Below are 21,303 nucleotides of genomic sequence, written 5' to 3' on the forward strand. Positions count from 1 at the left end.
TTCTTCTTATTATGCATTCCCTTTTAGTCTAAAACACAATCTCTTGCCCTGCAATAGTGTTTAAGGTGAATACAAAGCTGTTTCATAGTGTGAAAAAGGTAAAGAACAGAGTTTCAAAGTAAAGATTCTTCTTATAATGCATTCCCTTTTAGTCTTAAACACAATCTCTTGTCCTGAAACAGTGTTTAAGGTGAATACAAAGCTGCTTCATAGTGTTAAAAAGGTAAAGAACAGAGTTTCAAAGTAAAGATTCTTCTTATAATGCAGTCCCTTTTAGTCTAAAACACAAGCTCTTGCCCTGAAACAGTGTTTAAGGTGAATACAAAGCTGATTCATAGTGTTAAAAAGGTAAAGAACAGAGTTTCAAAGTAAAGATTCTTCTTATAATGCAGTCCCTTTTAGTCTAAAACACAAGCTCTTGCCCTGAAACAGTGTTTAAGGTGAATACGAAGCTGTTTCATAGTGTGAAAAAGGTAAAGAACATAGTTTCAAAGTAAAGATTCTTCTTATAATGCATTCCCTTTTAGTCTAAAACACAATCTCTTGCCCTGAAACAGTGTTTAAGGTGAATACAAAGCTGCTTCATAGTGTTAAAAAGGTAAAGAACAGAGTTTCAAAGTAAAGATTCTTCTTATAATGCATTCCCTTTTAGTCTAAAACACAATCTCTTGCCCTGCAATAGTGTTTAAGGTGAATACGAAGCTGTTTCATAGTGTGAAAAAGGTAAAGAACATAGTTTCAAAGTAAAGATTATTCTTATTATGCATTCCCTTTTAGTCTAAAACACAATCTCTTGCCCTGAAACAGTGTTTAAGGTGAATACAAAGCTGTTTCATATTGAGAAAAAGGAAAAGAACATAGTTTCAAAGTAAAGATTCTTCTTATAATGCATTCCCTTTTAGTCTAAAACACAATCTCTTCCCCTGAAACAGTGTTTAAGGTGAATACAAAGCTGCTTCATAGTGTTAAAAAGGTAAAGAACAGAGTTTCAATGTAAAGATTCTTCTTATAATGCAGTCCCTTTTAGTCTAAAACACAAGCTCTTGCCCTGAAACAGTGTTTAAGGTGAATACAAAGCTGATTCATAGTGTGAAAAAGGTAAAGAACATAGTTTCAAAGTAAAGATTCTTCTTATTATGCATTCCCTTTTAGTCTAAAACACAATCTCTTGCCCTGCAATAGTGTTTAAGGTGAATACAAAGCTGTTTCATAGTGTGAAAAAGGTAAAGAACAGAGTTTCAAAGTAAAGATTCTTCTTATAATGCATTCCCTTTTAGTCTTAAACACAATCTCTTGTCCTGAAACAGTGTTTAAGGTGAATACAAAGCTGCTTCATAGTGTTAAAAAGGTAAAGAACAGAGTTTCAAAGTAAAGATTCTTCTTATAATGCAGTCCCTTTTAGTCTAAAACACAAGCTCTTGCCCTGAAACAGTGTTTAAGGTGAATACAAAGCTGATTCATAGTGTTAAAAAGGTAAAGAACAGAGTTTCAAAGTAAAGATTCTTCTTATAATGCAGTCCCTTTTAGTCTAAAACACAAGCTCTTGCCCTGAAACAGTGTTTAAGGTGAATACGAAGCTGTTTCATAGTGTGAAAAAGGTAAAGAACATAGTTTCAAAGTAAAGATTCTTCTTATTATGCATTCCCTTTTAGTCTAAAACACAATCTCTTGCCCTGAAACAGTGTTTAAGGTGAATACGAAGCTGTTTCATAGTGTGAAAAAGGTAAAGAACAGAGATTCAAAGTAAAGATTCTTCTTATAATGCATTCCCTTTTAGTCTAAAACACAATCTCTTGCCCTGCAATAGTGTTTAAGGTGAATACGAAGCTGTTTCATAGTGTGAAAAAGGTAAAGAACATAGTTTCAAAGTAAACATTCTTCTTATTATGCATTCCCTTTTAGTCTAAAACACAATCTCTTGCCCTGCAATAGTGTTTAAGGTGAATACAAAGCTGTTTCATAGTGTGAAAAAGGTAAAGAACAGAGTTTCAAAGTAAAGATTCTTCTTATAATGCATTCCCTTTTAGTCTAAAACACAATCTCTTGCCCTGAAACAGTGTTTAAGGTGAATACAAAGCTGCTTCATAGTGTTAAAAAGGTAAAGAACAGAGTTTCAAAGTAAAGATTCTTCTTATAATGCAGTCCCTTTTAATCTAAAACACAAGCTCTTGCCCTGAAACAGTGTTTAAGGTGAATACAAAGCTGATTCATAGTGTGAAAAAGGTAAAGAACAGAGTTTCAAAGTAAAGATTCTTCTTATAATGCATTCCCTTTTAGTCTAAAACACAATCTCTTGCCCTGCAATAGTGTTTAAGGTGAATACGAAGCTGTTTCATAGTGTGAAAAAGGTAAAGAACATAGTTTCAAAGTAAAGATTATTCTTATTATGCATTCCCTTTTAGTCTAAAACACAATCTCTTGCCCTGCAATAGTGTTTAAGGTGAATACAAAGCTGTTTCATAGTGTGAAAAAGGTAAAGAACAGAGTTTCAAAGTAAAGATTCTTCTTATAATGCATTCCCTTTTAGTCTAAAACACAATCTCTTGCCCTGAAACAGTGTTTAAGGTGAATACAAAGCTGCTTCATAGTGTTAAAAAGGTAAAGAACAGAGTTTCAAAGTAAAGATTCTTCTTATAATGCATTCCCTTTTAGTCTAAAACACAATCTCTTGCCCTGCAATAGTGTTTAAGGTGAATACGAAGCTGTTTCATAGTGTGAAAAAGGTAAAGAACATAGTTTCAAAGTAAAGATTATTCTTATTATGCATTCCCTTTTAGTCTAAAACACAATCTCTTGCCCTGCAATAGTGTTTAAGGAGAATACGAAGCTGTTTCATAGTGTGAAAAAGGTAAAGAACATAGTTTCAAAGTAAAGATTATTCTTATTATGCATTCCCTTTTAGTCTAAAACACAATCTCTTGCCCTGAAACAGTGTTTAAGGTGAATACAAAGCTGTTTCATAGTGTGAAAAAGGTAAAGAACAGAGTTTCAAAGTAAAGATTCTTCTTATAATGCATTCCCTTTTAGTCTAAAACACAATCTCTTGCCCTGCAATAGTGTTTAAGGTGAATACGAAGCTGTTTCATAGTGTGAAAAAGGTAAAGAACATAGTTTCAAAGTAAACATTCTTCTTATTATGCATTCCCTTTTAGTCTAAAACACAATCTCTTGCCCTGCAATAGTGTTTAAGGTGAATACAAAGCTGTTTCATAGTGTGAAAAAGGTAAAGAACAGAGTTTCAAAGTAAAGATTCTTCTTATAATGCATTCCCTTTTAGTCTAAAACACAATCTCTTGCCCTGAAACAGTGTTTAAGGTGAATACAAAGCTGCTTCATAATGTTAAAAAGGTAAAGAACAGAGATTCAAAGTAAAGATTCTTCTTATAATGCATTCCCTTTTAGTCTAAAACACAATCTCTTGCCCTGCAATAGTGTTTAAGGTGAATACGAACCTGTTTCATAGTGTGAAAAAGGTAAAGAACATAGTTTCAAAGTAAAGATTATTCTTATTATGCATTCCCTTTTAGTCTAAAACACAATCTCTTGCCCTGCAATAGTGTTTAAGGAGAATACGAAGCTGTTTCATAGTGTGAAAAAGGTAAAGAACAGAGTTTCAAAGTAAAGATTCTTCTTATAATGCATTCCCTTTTAGTCTAAAACACAATCTCTTGCCCTGAAACAGTGTTTAAGGTGAATACAAAGCTGCTTCATAGTGTTAAAAAGGTAAAGAACAGAGTTTCAAAGTAAAGATTCTTCTTATAATGCAGTCCCTTTTAATCTAAAACACAAGCTCTTGCCCTGAAACAGTGTTTAAGGTGAATACAAAGCTGATTCATAGTGTGAAAAAGGTAAAGAACAGAGTTTCAAAGTAAAGATTCTTCTTATAATGCATTCCCTTTTAGTCTAAAACACAATCTCTTGCCCTGAAACAGTGTTTAAGGTGAATACAAAGCTGCTTCATAGTGTTAAAAAGGTAAAGAACAGAGTTTCAAAGTAAAGATTCTTCTTATAATGCATTCCCTTTTAGTCTAAAACACAATCTCTTGCCCTGCAATAGTGTTTAAGGTGAATACGAAGCTGTTTCATAGTGTGAAAAAGGTAAAGAACATAGTTTCAAAGTAAAGATTATTCTTATTATGCATTCCCTTTTAGTCTAAAACACAATCTCTTGCCCTGCAATAGTGTTTAAGGTGAATACAAAGCTGTTTCATAGTGTGAAAAAGGTAAAGAACAGAGTTTCAAAGTAAAGATTCTTCTTATAATGCATTCCCTTTTAGTCTAAAACACAATCTCTTGCCCTGAAACATTGTTTAAGGTGAATACAAAGCTGCTTCATAGTGTTAAAAAGGTAAAGAACAGAGTTTCAAAGTAAAGATTCTTCTTATAATGCAGTCCCTTTTAATCTAAAACACAAGCTCTTGCCCTGAAACAGTGTTTAAGGTGAATACAAAGCTGATTCATAGTGTGAAAAAGGTAAAGAACAGAGTTTCCAAGTAAAGATTCTTCTTATAATGCATTCCCTTTTAGTCTAAAACACAATCTCTTGCCCTGCAATAGTGTTTAAGGTGAATACGAAGCTGTTTCATAGTGTGAAAAAGGTAAAGAACATAGTTTCAAAGTAAAGATTATTCTTATTATGCATTCCCTTTTAGTCTAAAACACAATCTCTTGCCCTGCAATAGTGTTTAAGGTGAATACAAAGCTGTTTCATAGTGTGAAAAAGGTAAAGAACAGAGTTTCAAAGTAAAGATTCTTCTTATAATGCATTCCCTTTTAGTCTAAAACACAATCTCTTGCCCTGAAACAGTGTTTAAGGTGAATACAAAGCTGCTTCATAGTGTTAAAAAGGTAAAGAACAGAGTTTCAAAGTAAAGATTCTTCTTATAATGCATTCCCTTTTAGTCTAAAACACAATCTCTTGCCCTGCAATAGTGTTTAAGGTGAATATGAAGCTGTTTCATAGTGTGAAAAAGGTAAAGAACATAGTTTCAAAGTAAAGATTATTCTTATTATGCATTCCCTTTTAGTCTAAAACACAATCTCTTGCCCTGCAATAGTGTTTAAGGAGAATACGAAGCTGTTTCATAGTGTGAAAAAGGTAAAGAACATAGTTTCAAAGTAAAGATTATTCTTATTATGCATTCCCTTTTAGTCTAAAACACAATCTTTTGCCCTGAAACAGTGTTTAAGGTGAATACAAAGCTGTTTCATATTGAGAAAAAGGAAAAGAACATAGTTTCAAAGTAAAGATTCTTCTTATAATGCATTCCCTTTTAGTCTAAAACACAATCTCTTGCCCTGCAATAGTGTTTAAGGTGAATACGAAGCTGTTTCATAGTGTGAAAAATGTAAAGAACATAGTTTCAAAGTAAAGATTCTTCTTATTATGCATTCCCTTTTAGTCTAAAACACAATCTCTTGCCCTGAAACAGTGTTTAAGGTGAATAGGAAGCTGTTTCATAGTGTGAAAAAGGTAAAGAACAGAGTTTCAAAGTAAAGATTCTTCTTATAATGCATTCCCTTTTAGTCTAAAACACAATCTCTTGCCCTGCAATAGTGTTTAAGGTGAATACGAAGCTGTTTCATAGTGTGAAAAAGGTAAAGAACATAGTTTCAAAGTAAAGATTCTTCTTATAATGCAGTCCCTTTTAATCTAAAACACAAGCTCTTGCCCTGAAACAGTGTTTAAGGTGAATACAAAGCTGATTCATAGTGTGAAAAAGGTAAAGAACAGAGTTTCAAAGTAAAGATTCTTCTTATAATGCATTCCCTTTTAGTCTAAAACACAATCTCTTGCCCTGAAACAGTGTTTAAGGTGAATACAAAGCTGCTTCATAGTGTTAAAAAGGTAAAGAACAGAGTTTCAAAGTAAAGATTCTTCTTATAATGCATTCCCTTTTAGTCTAAAACACAATCTCTTGCCCTGCAATAGTGTTTAAGGTGAATACGAAGCTGTTTCATAGTGTGAAAAAGGTAAAGAACATAGTTTCAAAGTAAAGATTATTCTTATTATGCATTCCCTTTTAGTCTAAAACACAATCTCTTGCCCTGCAATAGTGTTTAAGGTGAATACAAAGCTGTTTCATAGTGTGAAAAAGGTAAAGAACAGAGTTTCAAAGTAAAGATTCTTCTTATAATGCATTCCCTTTTAGTCTAAAACACAATCTCTTGCCCTGAAACATTGTTTAAGGTGAATACAAAGCTGCTTCATAGTGTTAAAAAGGTAAAGAACAGAGTTTCAAAGTAAAGATTCTTCTTATAATGCAGTCCCTTTTAATCTAAAACACAAGCTCTTGCCCTGAAACAGTGTTTAAGGTGAATACAAAGCTGATTCATAGTGTGAAAAAGGTAAAGAACAGAGTTTCCAAGTAAAGATTCTTCTTATAATGCATTCCCTTTTAGTCTAAAACACAATCTCTTGCCCTGCAATAGTGTTTAAGGTGAATACGAAGCTGTTTCATAGTGTGAAAAAGGTAAAGAACATAGTTTCAAAGTAAAGATTATTCTTATTATGCATTCCCTTTTAGTCTAAAACACAATCTCTTGCCCTGCAATAGTGTTTAAGGTGAATACAAAGCTGTTTCATAGTGTGAAAAAGGTAAAGAACAGAGTTTCAAAGTAAAGATTCTTCTTATAATGCATTCCCTTTTAGTCTAAAACACAATCTCTTGCCCTGAAACATTGTTTAAGGTGAATACAAAGCTGCTTCATAGTGTTAAAAAGGTAAAGAACAGAGTTTCAAAGTAAAGATTCTTCTTATAATGCAGTCCCTTTTAATCTAAAACACAAGCTCTTGCCCTGAAACAGTGTTTAAGGTGAATACAAAGCTGATTCATAGTGTGAAAAAGGTAAAGAACAGAGTTTCCAAGTAAAGATTCTTCTTATAATGCATTCCCTTTTAGTCTAAAACACAATCTCTTGCCCTGCAATAGTGTTTAAGGTGAATACGAAGCTGTTTCATAGTGTGAAAAAGGTAAAGAACATAGTTTCAAAGTAAAGATTATTCTTATTATGCATTCCCTTTTAGTCTAAAACACAATCTCTTGCCCTGCAATAGTGTTTAAGGTGAATACAAAGCTGTTTCATAGTGTGAAAAAGGTAAAGAACAGAGTTTCAAAGTAAAGATTCTTCTTATAATGCATTCCCTTTTAGTCTAAAACACAATCTCTTGCCCTGAAACAGTGTTTAAGGTGAATACAAAGCTGCTTCATAGTGTTAAAAAGGTAAAGAACAGAGTTTCAAAGTAAAGATTCTTCTTATAATGCATTCCCTTTTAGTCTAAAACACAATCTCTTGCCCTGCAATAGTGTTTAAGGTGAATATGAAGCTGTTTCATAGTGTGAAAAAGGTAAAGAACATAGTTTGAAAGTAAAGATTATTCTTATTATGCATTCCCTTTTAGTCTAAAACACAATCTCTTGCCCTGCAATAGTGTTTAAGGAGAATACGAAGCTGTTTCATAGTGTGAAAAAGGTAAAGAACATAGTTTCAAAGTAAAGATTATTCTTATTATGCATTCCCTTTTAGTCTAAAACACAATCTTTTGCCCTGAAACAGTGTTTAAGGTGAATACAAAGCTGTTTCATATTGAGAAAAAGGAAAAGAACATAGTTTCAAAGTAAAGATTCTTCTTATAATGCATTCCCTTTTAGTCTAAAACACAATCTCTTGCCCTGCAATAGTGTTTAAGGTGAATACGAAGCTGTTTCATAGTGTGAAAAAGGTAAAGAACATAGTTTCAAAGTAAAGATTCTTCTTATTATGTATTCCCTTTTAGTCTAAAACACAATCTCTTGCCCTGCAATAGTGTTTAAGGTGAATACAAAGCTGTTTCATAGTGTGAAAAAGGTAAAGAACAGAGTTTCAAAGTAAAGATTCTTCTTATAATGCATTCCCTTTTAGTCTAAAACACAATCTCTTGCCCTGCAATAGTGTTTAAGGTGAATACGAAGCTGTTTCATAGTGTGAAAAATGTAAAGAACATAGTTTCAAAGTAAAGATTCTTCTTATTATGCATTCCCTTTTAGTCTAAAACACAATCTCTTGCCCTGAAACAGTGTTTAAGGTGAATAGGAAGCTGTTTCATAGTGTGAAAAAGGTAAAGAACAGAGTTTCAAAGTAAAGATTCTTCTTATAATGCATTCCCTTTTAGTCTAAAACACAATCTCTTGCCCTGCAATAGTGTTTAAGGTGAATACGAAGCTGTTTCATAGTGTGAAAAAGGTAAAGAACATAGTTTCAAAGTAAAGATTCTTCTTATAATGCAGTCCCTTTTAATCTAAAACACAAGCTCTTGCCCTGAAACAGTGTTTAAGGTGAATACAAAGCTGATTCATAGTGTGAAAAAGGTAAAGAACAGAGTTTCAAAGTAAAGATTCTTCTTATAATGCATTCCCTTTTAGTCTAAAACACAATCTCTTGCCCTGAAACAGTGTTTAAGGTGAATACAAAGCTGCTTCATAGTGTTAAAAAGGTAAAGAACAGAGTTTCAAAGTAAAGATTCTTCTTATAATGCATTCCCTTTTAGTCTAAAACACAATCTCTTGCCCTGCAATAGTGTTTAAGGTGAATACGAAGCTGTTTCATAGTGTGAAAAAGGTAAAGAACATAGTTTCAAAGTAAAGATTATTCTTATTATGCATTCCCTTTTAGTCTAAAACACAATCTCTTGCCCTGCAATAGTGTTTAAGGTGAATACAAAGCTGTTTCATAGTGTGAAAAAGGTAAAGAACAGAGTTTCAAAGTAAAGATTCTTCTTATAATGCATTCCCTTTTAGTCTAAAACACAATCTCTTGCCCTGAAACATTGTTTAAGGTGAATACAAAGCTGCTTCATAGTGTTAAAAAGGTAAAGAACAGAGTTTCAAAGTAAAGATTCTTCTTATAATGCAGTCCCTTTTAATCTAAAACACAAGCTCTTGCCCTGAAACAGTGTTTAAGGTGAATACAAAGATGATTCATAGTGTGAAAAAGGTAAAGAACAGAGTTTCCAAGTAAAGATTCTTCTTATAATGCATTCCCTTTTAGTCTAAAACACAATCTCTTGCCCTGCAATAGTGTTTAAGGTGAATACGAAGCTGTTTCATAGTGTGAAAAAGGTAAAGAACATAGTTTCAAAGTAAAGATTATTCTTATTATGCATTCCCTTTTAGTCTAAAACACAATCTCTTGCCCTGCAATAGTGTTTAAGGTGAATACAAAGCTGTTTCATAGTGTGAAAAAGGTAAAGAACAGAGTTTCAAAGTAAAGATTCTTCTTATAATGCATTCCCTTTTAGTCTAAAACACAATCTCTTGCCCTGCAATAGTGTTTAAGGTGAATATGAAGCTGTTTCATAGTGTGAAAAAGGTAAAGAACATAGTTTCAAAGTAAAGATTATTCTTATTATGCATTCCCTTTTAGTCTAAAACACAATCTCTTGCCCTGCAATAGTGTTTAAGGAGAATACGAAGCTGTTTCATAGTGTGAAAAAGGTAAAGAACATAGTTTCAAAGTAAAGATTATTCTTATTATGCATTCCCTTTTAGTCTAAAACACAATCTTTTGCCCTGAAACAGTGTTTAAGGTGAATACAAAGCTGTTTCATATTGAGAAAAAGGAAAAGAACATAGTTTCAAAGTAAAGATTCTTCTTATAATGCATTCCCTTTTAGTCTAAAACACAATCTCTTGCCCTGCAATAGTGTTTAAGGTGAATACAAAGCTGTTTCATAGTGTGAAAAAGGTAAAGAACATAGTTTCAAAGTAAAGATTCTTCTTATTATGCATTCCCTTTTAGTCTAAAACACAATCTCTTGCCCTGCAATAGTGTTTAAGATGAATACAAAGCTGTTTCATAGTGTGAAAAAGGTAAAGAACAGAGTTTCAAAGTAAAGATTCTTCTTATAATGCATTCCCTTTTAGTCTAAAATACAATCTCTTGCCCTGAAACAGTGTTTAAGGTGAATACAAAGCTGCTTCATAGTGTTAAAAAGGTAAAGAACAGAGTTTCAAAGTAAAGATTCTTCTTATAATGCAGTCCCTTTTAATCTAAAACACAAGCTCTTGCCCTGAAACAGTGTTTAAGGTGAATACAAAGCTGATTCATAGTGTGAAAAAGGTAAAGAACATAGTTTCAAAGTAAAGATTATTCTTATTATGCATTCCCTTTTAGTCTAAAACACAATCTCTTGCCCTGCAATAGTGTTTAAGGTGAATACAAAGCTGTTTCATAGTGTGAAAAAGGTAAAGAACAGAGTTTCAAAGTAAAGATTCTTCTTATAATGCATTCCCTTTTAGTCTAAAACACAATCTCTTGCCCTGCAATAGTGTTTAAGGTGAATACGAAGCTGTTTCATAGTGTGAAAAATGTAAAGAATATAGTTTCAAAGTAAAGATTCTTCTTATAATGCATTCCCTTTTAGTCTAAAACACAATCTCTTGCCCTGAAACAGTGTTTAAGGTGAATACAAAGCTGATTCATAGTGTTAAAAAGGTAAAGAACAGAGTTTCAAAGTAAAGATTCTTCTTATAATGCAGTCCCTTTTAGTCTAAAACACAAGCTCTTGCCCTGAAACAGTGTTTAAGGTGAATACAAAGCTGTTTCATAGTGTGAAAAAGGTAAAGAACAGAGTTTCAAAGTAGAGATTCTTCTTATAATGCATTCCCTTTTAGTCTAAAACACAATCTCTTGCCCTGCAATAGTGTTTAAGGTGAATACGAAGCTGTTTCATAGTGTGAAAAAGGTAAAGAACATAGTTTCAAAGTAAAGATTCTTCTTATAATGCATTCCCTTTTAGTCTAAAACACAATCTCTTGCCCTGAAACAGTGTTTAAGGTGAATACGAAGCTGTTTCATAGTGTGAAAAAGGTAAAGAACAGAGTTTCAAAGTAAAGATTCTTCTTATTATGCATTGCCTTTTAGTCTAAAACACAATCTCTTGCCCTGAAACAGTGTTTAAGGTGAATACGAAGCTGTTTCATAGTGTGAAAAAGGTAAAGAACAGAGTTTCAAAGTAAAGATTCTTCTTATAATGCATTCCCTTTTAGTCTAAAACACAATCTCTTGCCCTGCAATAGTGTTTAAGGTGAATACGAAGCTGTTTCATAGTGTGAAAAAGGTAAAGAACATAGTTTCAAAGTAAAGATTCTTCTTATTATGCATTCCCTTTTAGTCTAAAACACAATCTCTTGCCCTGCAATAGTGTTTAAGGTGAATACAAAGCTGTTTCATAGTGTGAAAAAGGTAAAGAACAGAGTTTCAAAGTAAAGATTCTTCTTATAATGCATTCCCTTTTAGTCTAAAACACAATCTCTTGCCCTGAAACAGTGTTTAAGGTGAATACAAAGCTGCTTCATAGTGTTAAAAAGGTAAAGAACAGAGTTTCAAAGTAAAGATTCTTCTTATAATGCAGTCCCTTTTAGTCTAAAACACAAGCTCTTGCCCTGAAACAGTGTTTAAGGTGAATACAAAGCTGTTTCATAGTGTGAAAAAGGTAAAGAACAGAGTTTCAAAGTAAAGATTCTTCTTATAATGCATTCCCTTTTAGTCTAAAACACAATCTCTTGCCCTGCAATAGTGTTTAAGGTGAATACGAAGCTGTTTCATAGTGTGAAAAAGGTAAAGAACATAGTTTCAAAGTAAAGATTCTTCTTATTATGCATTCCCTTTTAGTCTAAAACACAATCTCTTGCCCTGAAACAGTGTTTAAGGTGAATACAAAGCTGCTTCATAGTGTTAAAAAGGTAAAGAACAGAGTTTCAAAGTAAAGATTCTTCTTATAATGCAGTCCCTTTTAGTCTAAAACACAAGCTCTTGCCCTGAAACAGTGTTTAAGGTGAATACAAAGCTGTTTCATAGTGTGAAAAAGGTAAAGAACAGAGTTTCAAAGTAGAGATTCTTCTTATAATGCATTCCCTTTTAGTCTAAAACACAATCTCTTGCCCTGCAATAGTGTTTAAGGTGAATACGAAGCTGTTTCATAGTGTGAAAAAGGTAAAGAACATAGTTTCAAAGTAAAGATTCTTCTTATAATGCATTCCCTTTTAGTCTAAAACACAATCTCTTGCCCTGAAACAGTGTTTAAGGTGAATACGAAGCTGTTTCATAGTGTGAAAAAGGTAAAGAACAGAGTTTCAAAGTAAAGATTCTTCTTATTATGCATTCCCTTTTAGTCTAAAACACAATCTCTTGCCCTGAAACAGTGTTTAAGGTGAATACGAAGCTGTTTCATAGTGTGAAAAAGGTAAAGAACAGAGTTTCAAAGTAAAGATTCTTCTTATAATGCATTCCCTTTTAGTCTAAAACACAATCTCTTGCCCTGCAATAGTGTTTAAGGTGAATACGAAGCTGTTTCATAGTGTGAAAAAGGTAAAGAACATAGTTTCAAAGTAAAGATTCTTCTTATTATGCATTCCCTTTTAGTCTAAAACACAATCTCTTGCCCTGCAATAGTGTTTAAGGTGAATACAAAGCTGTTTCATAGTGTGAAAAAGGTAAAGAACAGAGTTTCAAAGTAAAGATTCTTCTTATAATGCATTCCCTTTTAGTCTAAAACACAATCTCTTGCCCTGAAACAGTGTTTAAGGTGAATACAAAGCTGCTTCATAGTGTTAAAAAGGTAAAGAACAGAGTTTCAAAGTAAAGATTCTTCTTATAATGCAGTCCCTTTTAGTCTAAAACACAAGCTCTTGCCCTGAAACAGTGTTTAAGGTGAATACAAAGCTGTTTCATAGTGTGAAAAAGGTAAAGAACAGAGTTTCAAAGTAAAGATTCTTCTTATAATGCATTCCCTTTTAGTCTAAAACACAATCTCTTGCCCTGCAATAGTGTTTAAGGTGAATACGAAGCTGTTTCATAGTGTGAAAAAGGTAAAGAACATAGTTTCAAAGTAAAGATTCTTCTTATTATGCATTCCCTTTTAGTCTAAAACACAATCTCTTGCCCTGAAACAGTGTTTAAGGTGAATACAAAGCTGCTTCATAGTGTTAAAAAGGTAAAGAACAGAGTTTCAAAGTAAAGATTCTTCTTATAATGCAGTCCCTTTTAGTCTAAAACACAATCTCTTGCCCTGAAACAGTGTTTAAGGTGAATACAAAGCTGATTCATAGTGTGAAAAAGGTAAAGAACATAGTTTCAAAGTAAAGATTCTTCTTATTATGCATTCCCTTTTAGTCTAAAACACAATCTCTTGCCCTGCAATAGTGTTTAAGGTGAATACAAAGCTGTTTCATAGTGTGAAAAAGGTAAAGAACAGAGTTTCAAAGTAAAGATTCTTCTTATAATGCATTCCCTTTTAGTCTAAAACACAATCTCTTGCCCTGAAACAGTGTTTAAGGTGAATACAAAGCTGCTTCATAGTGTTAAAAAGGTAAAGAACAGAGTTTCAAAGTAAAGATTCTTCTTATAATGCATTCCCTTTTAGTCTAAAACACAATCTCTTGCCCTGCAATAGTGTTTAAGGTGAATACGAAGCTGTTTCATAGTGTGAAAAAGGTAAAGAACATAGTTTCAAAGTAAAGATTATTCTTATTATGCATTCCCTTTTAGTCTAAAACACAATCTCTTGCCCTGCAATAGTGTTTAAGGAGAATACGAAGCTGTTTCATAGTGTGAAAAAGGTAAAGAACATAGTTTCAAAGTAAAGATTATTCTTATTATGCATTCCCTTTTAGTCTAAAACACAATCTCTTGCCCTGAAACAGTGTTTAAGGTGAATACAAAGCTGTTTCATATTGAGAAAAAGGAAAAGAACAGAGTTTCAAAGTAAAGATTCTTCTTATAATGCATTCCCTTTTAGTCTAAAACACAATCTCTTGCCCTGCAATAGTGTTTAAGGTGAATACGAAGCTGTTTCATAGTGTGAAAAAGGTAAAGAACATAGTTTCAAAGTAAAGATTCTTCATATTATGTATTCCCTTTTAGTCTAAAACACAATCTCTTGCCCTGCAATAGTGTTTAAGGTGAATACAAAGCTGTTTCATAGTGTGAAAAAGGTAAAGAACAGAGTTTCAAAGTAAAGATTCTTCTTATAATGCATTCCCTTTTAGTCTAAAACACAATCTCTTGCCCTGCAATAGTGTTTAAGGTGAATACGAAGCTGTTTCATAGTGTGAAAAAGGTAAAGAACATAGTTTCAAAGTAAAGATTCTTCTTATTATGCATTCCCTTTTAGTCTAAAACACAATCTCTTGCCCTGAAACAGTGTTTAAGGTGAATACGAAGCTGTTTCATAGTGTGAAAAAGGTAAAGAACAGAGTTTCAAAGTAAAGATTCTTCTTATAATGCATTCCCTTTTAGTCTAAAACACAATCTCTTGCCCTGCAATAGTGTTTAAGGTGAATACGAAGCTGTTTCATAGTGTGAAAAAGGTAAAGAACATAGTTTCAAAGTAAAGATTCTTCTTTTAATGCATTCCCTTTTAGTCTAAAACACAATCTCTTGCCCTGAAACAGTGTTTAAGGTGAATACAAAGCTGCTTCATAGTGTTAAAAAGGTAAAGAACAGAGTTTCAAAGTAAAGATTCTTCTTATAATGCATTCCCTTTTAGTCTAAAACACAATCTCTTGCCCTGCAATAGTGTTTAAGGTGAATACGAAGCTGTTTCATAGTGTGAAAAAGGTAAAGAACATAGTTTCAAAGTAAAGATTATTCTTATTATGCATTCCCTTTTAGTCTAAAACACAATCTCTTGCCCTGCAATAGTGTTTAAGGTGAATACGAAGCTGTTTCATAGTGTGAAAAAGGTAAAGAACATAGTTTCAAAGTAAAGATTCTTCTTATAATGCATTCCCTTTTAGTCTAAAACACAATCTCTTGCCCTGAAACAGTGTTTAAGGTGAATACAAAGCTGCTTCATAGTGTTAAAAAGGTAAAGAACAGAGTTTCAAAGTAAAGATTCTTCTTATAATGCATTCCCTTTTAGTCTAAAACACAATCTCTTGCCCTGCAATAGTGTTTAAGGTGAATACGAAGCTGTTTCATAGTGTGAAAAAGGTAAAGAACAGAGTTTCAAAGTAAAGATTCTTCTTATTATGCATTCCCTTTTAGTCTAAAACACAATCTCTTGCCCTGAAACAGTGTTTAAGGTGAATACGAAGCTGTTTCATAGTGTGAAAAAGGTAAAAAACAGAGTTTCAAAGTAAAGATTCTTCTTATAATGCATTCCCTTTTAGTCTAAAACACAATCTCTTGCCCTGCAATAGTGTTTAAGGTGAATACGAAGCTGTTTCATAGTGTGAAAAAGGTAAAGAACATAGTTTCAAAGTAAAGATTCTTCTTATTATGCATTCCCTTTTAGTCTAAAACACAATCTCTTGCCCTGCAATAGTGTTTAAGGTGAATACAAAGCTGTTTCATAGTGTGAAAAAGGTAAAGAACAGAGTTTCAAAGTAAAGATTCTTCTTATAATGCATTCCCTTTTAGTCTAAAACACAATCTCTTGCCCTGAAACAGTGTTTAAGGTGAATACAAAGCTGCTTCATAGTGTTAAAAAGGTAAAGAACAGAGTTTCAAAGTAAAGATTCTTCTTATAATGCAGTCCCTTTTAGTCTAAAACACAAGCTCTTGCCCTGAAACAGTGTTTAAGGTGAATACAAAGCTGTTTCATAGTGTGAAAAAGGTAAAGAACAGAGTTTCAAAGTAAAGATTCTTCTTATAATGCATTCCCTTTTAGTCTAAAACACAATCTCTTGCCCTGCAATAGTGTTTAAGGTGAATACGAAGCTGTTTCATAGTGTGAAAAAGGTAAAGAACATAGTTTCAAAGTAAAGATTCTTCTTATTATGCATTCCCTTTTAGTCTAAAACACAATCTCTTGCCCTGAAACAGTGTTTAAGGTGAATACAAAGCTGCTTCATAGTGTTAAAAAGGTAAAGAACAGAGTTTCAAAGTAAAGATTCTTCTTATAATGCAGTCCCTTTTAGTCTAAAACACAATCTCTTGCCCTGAAACAGTGTTTAAGGTGAATACAAAGCTGATTCATAGTGTGAAAAAGGTAAAGAACATAGTTTCAAAGTAAAGATTCTTCTTATTATGCATTCCCTTTTAGTCTAAAACACAATCTCTTGCCCTGCAATAGTGTTTAAGGTGAATACAAAGCTGTTTCATAGTGTGAAAAAGGTAAAGAACAGAGTTTCAAAGTAAAGATTCTTCTTATAATGCATTCCCTTTTAGTCTAAAACACAATCTCTTGCCCTGAAACAGTGTTTAAGGTGAATACAAAGCTGCTTCATAGTGTTAAAAAGGTAAAGAACAGAGTTTCAAAGTAAAGATTCTTCTTATAATGCATTCCCTTTTAGTCTAAAACACAATCTCTTGCCCTGCAATAGTGTTTAAGGTGAATACGAAGCTGTTTCATAGTGTGAAAAAGGTAAAGAACATAGTTTCAAAGTAAAGATTATTCTTATTATGCATTCCCTTTTAGTCTAAAACACAATCTCTTGCCCTGCAATAGTGTTTAAGGAGAATACGAAGCTGTTTCATAGTGTGAAAAAGGTAAAGAACATAGTTTCAAAGTAAAGATTATTCTTATTATGCATTCCCTTTTAGTCTAAAACACAATCTCTTGCCCTGAAACAGTGTTTAAGGTGAATACAAAGCTGTTTCATATTGAGAAAAAGGAAAAGAACATAGTTTCAAAGTAAAGATTCTTCTTATAATGCATTCCCTTTTAGTCTAAAACACAATCTCTTGCCCTGCAATAGTGTTTAAGGTGAATACGAAGCTGTTTCATAGTGTGAAAAAGGTAAAGAACATAGTTTCAAAGTAAAGATTCTTCATATTATGTATTCCCTTTTAGTCTAAAACACAATCTCTTGCCCTGCAATAGTGTTTAAGGTGAATACAAAGCTGTTTCATAGTGTGAAAAAGGTAAAGAACAGAGTTTCAAAGTAAAGATTCTTCTTATAATGCATTCCCTTTTAGTCTAAAACACAATCTCTTGCCCTGCAATAGTGTTTAAGGTGAATACGAAGCTGTTTCATAGTGTGAAAAAGGTAAAGAACATAGTTTCAAAGTAAAGATTCTTCTTATTATGCATTCCCTTTTAGTCTAAAACACAATCTCTTGCCCTGAAACAGTGTTTAAGGTGAATACGAAGCTGTTTCATAGTGTGAAAAAGGTAAAGAACAGAGTTTCAAAGTAAAGATTCTTCTTATAATGCATTCCCTTTTAGTCTAAAACACAATCTCTTGCCCTGCAATAGTGTTTAAGGTGAATACGAAGCTGTTTCATAGTGTGAAAAAGGTAAAGAACATAGTTTCAAAGTAAAGATTCTTCTTTTAATGCATTCCCTTTTAGTCTAAAACACAATCTCTTGCCCTGAAACAGTGTTTAAGGTGAATACAAAGCTGCTTCATAGTGTTAAAAAGGTAAAGAACAGAGTTTCAAAGTAAAGATTCTTCTTATAATGCATTCCCTTTTAGTCTAAAACACAATCTCTTGCCCTGCAATAGTGTTTAAGGTGAATACGAAGCTGTTTCATAGTGTGAAAAAGGTAAAGAACATAGTTTCAAAGTAAAGATTATTCTTATTATGCATTCCCTTTTAGTCTAAAACACAATCTCTTGCCCTGCAATAGTGTTTAAGGTGAATACGAAGCTGTTTCATAGTGTGAAAAAGGTAAAGAACATAGTTTCAAAGTAAAGATTCTTCTTATAATGCATTCCCTTTTAGTCTAAAACACAATCTCTTGCCCTGAAACAGTGTTTAAGGTGAATACAAAGCTGCTTCATAGTGTTAAAAAGGTAAAGAACAGAGTTTCAAAGTAAAGATTCTTCTTATAATGCATTCCCTTTTAGTCTAAAACACAATCTCTTGCCCTGCAATAGTGTTTAAGGTGAATACGAAGCTGTTTCATAGTGTGAAAAAGGTAAAGAACATAGTTTCAAAGTAAAGATTATTCTTATTATGCATTCCCTTTTAGTCTAAAACACAATCTCTTGCCCTGCAATAGTGTTTAAGGAGAATACGAAGCTGTTTCATAGTGTGAAAAAGGTAAAGAACATAGTTTCAAAGTAAAGATTATTCTTATTATGCATTCCCTTTTAGTCTAAAACACAATCTCTTGCCCTGAAACAGTGTTTAAGGTGAATACAAAGCTGTTTCATATTGAGAAAAAGGAAAAGAACATAGTTTCAAAGTAAAATTCTTCTTATAATGCATTCCCTTTTAGTCTAAAACACAATCTCTTGCCCTGAAACAGTGTTTAAGGTGAATACAAAGCTGCTTCATAGTGTTAAAAAGGTAAAGAACAGAGTTTCAAAGTAAAGATTCTTCTTATAATGCAGTCCCTTTTAATCTAAAACACAAGCTCTTGCCCTGAAACAGTGTTTAAGGTGAATACAAAGCTGATTCATAGTGTGAAAAAGGTAAAGAACATAGTTTCAAAGTAAAGATTATTCTTATTATGCATTCCCTTTTAGTCTAAAACACAATCTCTTGCCCTGCAATAGTGTTTAAGGTGAATACAAAGCTGTTTCATAGTGTGAAAAAGGTAAAGAACAGAGTTTCAAAGTAAAGATTCTTCTTATAATGCATTCCCTTTTAGTCTAAAACACAATCTCTTGCCCTGCAATAGTGTTTAAGGTGAATACGAAGCTGTTTCATAGTGTGAAAAAGGTAAAGAACATAGTTTCAAAGTAAAGATTCTTCTTATAATGCATTCCCTTTTAGTCTAAAACACAATCTCTTGCCCTGAAACAGTGTTTAAGGTGAATACAAAGCTGCTTCATAGTGTTAAAAAGGTAAAGAACAGAGTTTCAAAGTAAAGATTCTTCTTATAATGCAGTCCCTTTTAGTCTAAAACACAAGCTCTTGCCCTGAAACAGTGTTTAAGGTGAATACAAAGCTGTTTCATAGTGTGAAAAAGGTAAAGAACAGAGTTTCAAAGTAAAGATTCTTCTTATAATGCATTCCCTTTTAGTCTAAAACACAATCTCTTGCCCTGCAATAGTGTTTAAGGTGAATACGAAGCTGTTTCATAGTGTGAAAAAGGTAAAGAACATAGTTTCAAAGTAAAGATTCTTCTTATAATGCATTCCCTTTTAGTCTAAAACACAATCTCTTGCCCTGAAACAGTGTTTAAGGTGAATACAAAGCTGCTTCATAGTGTTAAAAAGGTAAAGAACAGAGTTTCAAAGTAAAGAATCTTCTTATAATGCATTCCCTTTTAGTCTAAAACACAATCTCTTGCCCTGCAATAGTGTTTAAGGTGAATACGACGCTGTTTCATAGTGTGAAAAAGGTAAAGAACATAGTTTCAAAGTAAAGATTATTCTGATTATGCATTCCCTTTTAGTCTAAAACACAATCTCTTGCCCTGCAATAGTGTTTAAGGAGAATACAAAGCTGTTTCATAGTGTGAAAAAGGTAAAGAACATAGTTTCAAAGTAAAGATTATTCTTATTATGCATTCCCTTTTAGTCTAAAACACAATCTCTTGCCCTGAAACAGTGTTTAAGGTGAATACAAAGCTGTTTCATATTGAGAAAAAGGAAAAGAACATAGTTTCAAAGTAAAGATTCTTCTTATAATGCATTCCCTTTTAGTCTAAAACACAATCTCTTGCCCTGCAATAGTGTTTAAGGTGAATACGAAGCTGTTTCATAGTGTGAAAAAGGTAAAGAACATAGTTTCAAAGTAAAGATTCTTCTTATAATGCATTCCCTTTTAGTCTAAAACACAATCTCTTGCCCTGAAACAGTGTTTAAGGTGAATACAAAGCTGCTTCATAGTGTTAAAAAGGTAAAGAACAGAGTTTCAAAGTAAAGATTCTTCTTATAATGCAGTCCCTTTTAGTCTAAAACACAAGCTCTTGCCCTGAAACAGTGTTTAAGGTGAATACAAAGCTGTTTCATAGTGTGAAAAAGGTAAAGAACATAGTTTCAAAGTAAAGATTCTTCTTATAATGCATTCCCTTTTAGTCTAAAACACAATCTCTTGCCCTGCAATAGTGTTTAAGGTGAATACGAAGCTGTTTCATAGTGTGAAAAAGGTAAAGAACATAGTTTCAAAGTAAAGATTCTTCTTATAATGCATTCCCTTTTAGTCTAAAACACAATCTCTTGCCCTGAAACAGTGTTTAAGGTGAATACGAAGCTGTTTCATAGTGTGAAAAAGGTAAAGAACATAGTTTCAAAGTAAAGATTCTTCTTATTATGCATTCCCTTTTAGTCTAAAACACAATCTCTTGCCCTGAAACAGTGTTTAAGGTGAATACGAAGCTGTTTCATAGTGTGAAAAAGGTAAAGAACAGAGTTTCAAAGTAAAGATTCTTCTTATAATGCATTCCCTTTTAGTCTAAAACACAATCTCTTGCCCTGCAATAGTGTTTAAGGTGAATACGAAGCTGTTTCATAGTGTGAAAAAGGTAAAGAACAGAGTTTCAAAGTAAAGATTCTTCTTATTATGCATTCCCTTTTAGTCTAAAACACAATCTCTTGCCCTGCAATAGTGTTTAAGGTGAATACAAAGCTGTTTCATAGTGTGAAAAAGGTAAAGAACAGAGTTTCAAAGTAAAGATTCTTCTTATAATGCATTCCCTTTTAGTCTAAAACACAAGCTCTTGCCCTGAAACAGTGTTTAAGGTGAATACAAAGCTGTTTCATAGTGTGAAAAAGGTATAGAACAGAGTTTCAAAGTAAAGATTCTTCTTATAATGCATTCCCTTTTAGTCTAAAACACAATCTCTTGCCCTGCAATAGTGTTTAAGGTGAATACGAAGCTGTTTCATAGTGTGAAAAAGGTAAAGAACATAGTTTCAAAGTAAAGATTCTTCTTATTATGCATTCCCTTTTAGTCTAAAACACAATCTCTTGCCCTGAAACAGTGTTTAAGGTGAATACAAAGCTGCTTCATAGTGTTAAAAAGGTAAAGAACAGAGTTTCAATGTAAAGATTCTTCTTATAATGCAGTCCCTTTTAGTCTAAAACACAATCTCTTGCCCTGAAACAGTGTTTAAGGTGAATACAAAGCTGATTCATAGTGTGAAAAAGGTAAAGAACATAGTTTCAAAGTAAAGATTCTTCTTATTATGCATTCCCTTTTAGTCTAAAACACAATCTCTTGCCCTGCAATAGTGTTTAAGGTGAATACAAAGCTGTTTCATAGTGTGAAAAAGGTAAAGAACAGAGTTTCAAAGTAAAGATTCTTCTTATAATGCATTCCCTTTTAGTCTAAAACACAATCTCTTGCCCTGAAACAGTGTTTAAGGTGAATACAAAGCTGCTTCATAGTGTTAAAAAGGTAAAGAACAGAGTTTCAAAGTAAAGATTCTTCTTATAATGCATTCCCTTTTAGTCTAAAACACAATCTCTTGCCCTGCAA

Source organism: Electrophorus electricus, chromosome 7, assembly GCF_041902795.1.
Source record: "Electrophorus electricus isolate QZ-2024a chromosome 7, ASM4190279v1, whole genome shotgun sequence".
In the NCBI taxonomy this organism is placed as follows: Eukaryota; Metazoa; Chordata; class Actinopteri; order Gymnotiformes; family Gymnotidae; genus Electrophorus; species Electrophorus electricus.